Here is a 6000-nt window from a genome sequence, read left to right as displayed (position 1 = left end):
GCCAGAACCACGCAGTTTGACTCGGCCTAACACAATGTGACAGGTAACCTCCAAAGGAGAACACAGTGCCTCTCGACTGCCTCCCATGTTCCCCATTTTTACAGCAAGCATGTCTCAAACCCAGTGTGCAAGGGACTTCTTAACGCACCAGGTGCTGCCTCTTGGAAAGGTCACTTTTACATTTGCAATCTTTGTATCCTGTTCCCCGTTATGGATTGATGGAGCGGAAAACAAAAGATCCTGATGTTAGTATATATTTGGTCTGTCCAATACCATCCTGGAAGGGGCTGAGGGAAGGGGTCCCAGGCCATAGGGGCTGGGGTAAGGGGGCCAAGGTCCAGGCTCGGTGCCCCAGGGTTTTGTATGAACTCTCAGCTGATGCCCATGGGGTTTGATGGAGTTGGGACAGAATCTCTCAGGTGCCAGAGCAGTGCCCACTCCAGCCTGTAGTCGACTGAGATAACCTTGACAGCAAGAACAATGAACAGTACATCATCTTCCTGGGGGTGCAGCAATCCACAGAAAGATCTCTACCAAGCCTCATGCCCTTGCCAAGGCTTCCAGGTGTTTCTTTGTGTTTGCACGGAGAACTAACATCATTTTTTTCCTTCATTTGGGAAGAGGTGGTCCAAAGTGTTTAAGCGACAGTAGTTGCAACATGTCAGAGTGGGAATTTATTATCTCAGCCCCAATAGGTCTTAATAAGCCTTACACAACTGTTTAGGCATTTATTCTATTAACGGCTGTTCATTCCGGTGGCTTCACCTGAATATTCATGATCTTCCTTCTCCCCAGAGCTTGCGCGGAGCAGCTGTTTGAAACCCGCAGCAAATGTTCAAGAGAGTTCCACAAATACAAACACCCTCACAGCTGAGTGTTCCAGCCCTGGCCTCACAGAGGCTAGCCATGAAACATTTATGTCAAGTGGTTTTTGGAGGGCAACATGTACAAAACTTAAGTAGTCCTCCCCCTTTGGGGAACCCCGCTCTCTAACTGGGACATGACCACTCAGACAAAGGATGCAGAAGAGCCTGCGTCCACGAGATAACCATATCCTTCCCTGCCCCCTCCTATCCTGGGAGGTTCTGAATAAATCTCGACTGGGAGTGAAGCTAGAGCTGCCTGGAGGATGGAGGTGCGAGTCGTACAGGCAGTACACACTGCGGGGAGTACCGCTGAGGTGGTTGTCTGTGAGTGAGGTGGTTTGCACAGGGAATTTTTTTTTTTTTTGCATAAAAATATCAGAAGAGAAAGGATTGATGGTGGTTTTCCAAAGGGATATAACTAGGAATGACAGGATTAAATTACCAAGAGGACGATCTGACATGAAATCTAGTGAGATACCCACCTTGAGCATATGTTTTGAGCCTTTCAAAACAGAATGCGAAGTGGAAAAAGTTCAGGCTCATCTTTATGACTGAACAAATCTCCCCTCTGGGCAAATCCCTTAACCACACTGTGCCTCAACTTCTTCTCTTGTAAATCTGCGGGGAGGTGGAGAATGTTGTGTCAAAGATAATTATATAACAGCATTTTATAACCAATAGATGTTAACGTATTAAAAACACACTCCTATGGTCCTTAGCACACCCCAAGAAGATTTTTAAGGACTAGTCTAAAAACATAAAACCTAATATGCTTAAATATGAATACGAATTATTGAATAAACATATTTTCCAGCCTTTTTTGGAGATCACCTTAACCAGTGAGGACTCTAGGGTGAGGAAGCACTGGGGCTGTTGGCTAGAGCAGGAAGAACACGTAGAGGCATAAGTCATACTGACCAGGATTCATATCTCAGCACTGCTGCTGAAACTGGAGCCAATCTCTTCACTTTCCTGAGCCTCCGTTCCTTTACCTGTAAAATGTTGAGAATCTCTAACTTACACTCCTGTCCCAAGCTTTGAGGTGCTGTGATGCCCAGCACACGGCCTGCCACAGCGCTCACCAGACGTGTGTCCTTTATCCCACCTTCTGCCCCTGGAGCTTAGCTTGCTTGCACCCCCAGCAAGCCTGCCCTCTGCCAATCTCCCTTTAGCTGTGGGGGTTTTGTATCTGGGATCTGGATGAATGGATGGAATAGCCCTGCCTCCAGCCAATGAACTGCTTTAACCAGAATTCCACTTCCATCAGCCAAGAATCAGAAACCAGGAGCAGGACAGGAGAGAAGAATCTACCCCGTCCTTATTTTTTCACTGGCCTGGCAGGCTCGTTCTTTTCTTGGGAACTCTGAGCTGGAAAGGAAGGGGAGAGTTGAAGGCTTTATGGGAGTTTATTCCATGAGGAGAAAATAAACTGAAACTTCTCAAGGAAGACAATCATCCTTAGCCACGTGCCCTCTTCTGTGCTTTCCAAGAATTTACCACATGTATTTCAATCCTTGATTTTTTTTCAATCCCTTTTCCCCAGTAGATGAGTGCTTCTCAGTCTTTTGTAAAAGACATCTTTGGAGTCACATACAAACCTCAAGTGGTCTCTGGAATTCAACATAAAAGAAATATTCAAATCAAATCAATGCAATTATAATATCATCATATTTTTGCAAGCTTCCTCCATAACACAAGTTCCTATCCCATGCTTGAAAAAGGGTGTAATATTGAGTTGGCCAAAAAGTTTGTTCAGGTTTTTCTGTAAGCTGTTGTGGAAATTTTTGGCCAACCCAATATAACAGAGAATGAGAGAACCAAACATGGTAAAAATAAATTAATATAAAATGTGGCAAATGTTATAAAGGAAGATGAGAGCAAGTCCTTGGGAGCACAGAGGAGGAGGAGGGATTCCGCTGGCTGGGAGAACCTAGGAAAGCTTGAGAGAGGGAGGTCACAATGGAGTAGGCATTTGCTGGGTGGAAAAAAACAGAATAGGCATTACAAGCCCAGGTAACTGTGTGGTCTGAGGCCTAAAGGTAGGAAATGGAAGGTGTGGCAGGAAATGGCAGAGAGTTCTTTGTGGCTGGAGTGGTTTAGTGGGGAGCAGGGCAAAGTGGGTTAGGGCCCCTTTGCCGTGCTAAGGACCTGGATTAAATCTTACAGGCAAGGGTCAGGTAGCCTCATCAGCATTTTATTTTAGAAGAAAAACACATGCATGTTTGTGATAAAAGAAATAAGCTGGGACGTGACATTTAGGAAGATCCCATGGTAGGATTACTTAATCCTCCCAATAACCCCAGGAAGAGGCTATTTCTCTACAACAAGCAGGAGTTCATGGTTTACTCTTTTGCTGAAAAGTAGCAGGATCTGGGTCTCAAACCCTGGCCTTCTGATTTCTAGTCTTTGATTTTCTTCATTTCTCATCATAATTCATTAGCAATCACAACCACAAAAGGTAGACACTGAGTGATTCTCAGGGATTTGAAATCTTTTTTTTTTTCCAGCTGTGTGCGACTGATCCATTTAACAGTCTGGTTAAGCCTATAAACCTCTTGTTAGAATTATTTTTAAGTGCATAAAAAGTGCATCAAACTACCAAAGATACTAATAATAGTGAAATATAGTTATCAAACTATATTAAATGCTATGGTAAAATAAGTCCTTCTTTATTAAGGCATCAAGAAGCCAACTCTATTGGAGGGACTAATAATTACCAGATATAGTGGTAAATGTAAATCATGTTTCAAGATCTCTTCAAGAACTGTTATGCAATATGAAAATATCTACAATTCCTATTGGTGACATACTCATAGGATTTGCGGGTGTGACTGTGACCTGATTCTAATCATAATTAATAAAAGCGAGAAATTTTATTTACAGATTAGTGAATATAAAGGTGTAATTTTCCACACCCAAATACACAGATGCCTGAATAATATCCATGGACCGTGGTAAGATTCTCAAGAAATGTTTCAAATTTGAGATAACCTATAAGGGTGATTTCTAAAATATTTAAGAGATGGGGAACTTTTTTTCAATTGAACCAAGAAAATGAATTGCTTTTTCAGATTTCTTTTCCATGTAGGTTATTACAGAATATTAAGTAGAGTTCTCTGTGCTGTATAGTAGGTCTTGTTATCAGTTTTATATATAGTAGGGTTTCCCTCATAGCTCAGTTGGTAAAGAATCTGCCTGCAATGTAGGAGACCCCAGTTCAATTCCTGGGTTGGGAAGATCCGCTGGAGAAGGGATAGGCTACTCACTCCAGTATTCTTGGGCTTTCCTTGTGGCTCAGCTGGTAAAGAATCTGCCTGCAATGTGGGAGACCTGGGTTCAGTCCCTGGGTTGGGAAGATCCCCTGGAGAAGGGAAAGGCTACCCACGCCAGTATTCTGGCCTGGAGAATTCCATGGACTGTATAGTCCACGGGGTCGCAAAGAGTTAGACACGACTGAGCGGCTATCACTCACTCACTCACAGTATGTATACGTTAATCCCGAATAGATATACATATATGTATAACTGAACCACTTTGCTGTACATCTGAAACTAACACAACATGGGAAATCAACTATACCCCAATATAAAATAAAAATTAAATTTAAAAAAATAAGGAGAATTTCAATGATGAAATAGTTCACAGCGTAAGTGGAAGGAGCATGGAGGATTTGGAGACTCACCTCCTGGGTCTTCTTGTCCCCTCCCTTAAGCACCTACAATGGAGCTGACTCATGAGGTATCACCTCAGAACTCAGGGGTCCCCAGAAAATGCTTTGCTGGGGTTTCCCAGCCTGTCAGCTGTGCTCAACTGTCTCAAGACAGAGGTCTGGAAGGTTTTCCTGTGATAATAGCCCTTTCCAGAAAACAAATTGCCATCCCACTCTCAGGAAAGCTGGTTTTCAGGGAAAGTTTCTGTGCAACAATGAATCTTCAGGAATATTCCAGAGCTAGCATTGTTCATACACAGGCTGCTCTGAGTGAACAGTAACGGTTTCAAGCTAATAAGGAAATAATCCATTTTCAGCAGATGAAAGAAGGGGGATCAGAAAGGTAACTTGAGCTGAGGGTAATAGCAGTGCAAAAACTTATAATGGAAACTATCTAAAGAATCCAAGACCCTTTGTTAGATATGAATGATTTCTTTTTTCTGGTGAAAAGTGTATGAAGAACTTGAGAAGAATGGCCTGAGTGGACTTTATGAAACAACCTCTGTGTGAGGAAGAAGGGCTCAGGGTAAGGTTGCAGCTCCAGTGTATCCTTACGTTACGTAACAGGGAGGGAGTTGAAAGATGGTCAGACCACCACAATATGACGTGCTCTGGCTTTGAACTCTCTCCTCCGGTTTCAACTGTAAAGTCGTACATGTTTCCTTGAAATACCTCTCTCGCTAGGTGTGTGATATAAAACAGAAACAGAAGCAAACTTAATTAAGAAAGAATTCTATGATACACACACCTGGTGTTCCCCACTCAGAGTGCCAAAATCTTCACTGCAATAATCAGGAAGATTCCACCTACACAAGACCCCATATACGACAATGCTTTACGGTTTTTAAAGCAGGATTTTTTAAAAAGCATGAAATGGGTTCCACTGAAAATATCTAAGCCCATTGTGAAATAATAGAATCTTTTGGCTCCATTACCAAAATGCAAAGAACCGTAAAAAATATATAGTAGGCTATGATATCAGTTTATAGTTTCTTTCATTCATTCATTCATGTCTTTATTCAAAAACTACTTCCTGAGTGACTTTTATGGTTGACGGACTGAACTAGGTTCCAGAAATACACTGGGGAACAAGACGTGATCCTTTGTTCGCATGAAACACGTATTCAAGAAGGGAGACAGACATCAAACCATTACTTATTCAGTTCTTCCCCAAAGAATTGATTTTCAGTCTTCAACATGACTAAGCATTACCCAGATTAGCAGATATAAACTATTATATATAAGATGGATAAACAACAAGCTGCAACCATATGGCACAGGGAACTACATTCAATATCTTGTGATAAGCCATACTGGAAAAGAATATGAAAAATATAAATATATATATACAAATATATTTATATATGTACAACTGAATCACTTTGCTATATGGAAATTAACACAACATTGTAAATCAACTATACC

At 41.9% G+C, this 6000-nt stretch overlaps 1 long non-coding RNA gene across 1 annotated transcript in view; it reads right to left on the bottom strand.

Moving 5' to 3' along the window:
* Positions 1-2344: 2344 nt before the first annotated feature.
* LOC129656215 (uncharacterized) overlaps positions 2345-6000 on the bottom strand; it is a 34297-nt gene continuing 30641 nt past the window's right edge. The window contains exon 4 of the long non-coding RNA XR_008716270.1: positions 2345-2476. This is a non-coding gene — a long non-coding RNA (uncharacterized LOC129656215). The remainder of the gene's footprint in view (positions 2477-6000) is intronic.

The sequence above is a fragment of the Bubalus kerabau genome, chromosome 6 (assembly GCF_029407905.1).
Source record: "Bubalus kerabau isolate K-KA32 ecotype Philippines breed swamp buffalo chromosome 6, PCC_UOA_SB_1v2, whole genome shotgun sequence".
In the NCBI taxonomy this organism is placed as follows: Eukaryota; Metazoa; Chordata; class Mammalia; order Artiodactyla; family Bovidae; genus Bubalus; species Bubalus kerabau.
This window is presented reverse-complemented; position numbering and strand designations above follow the sequence as displayed.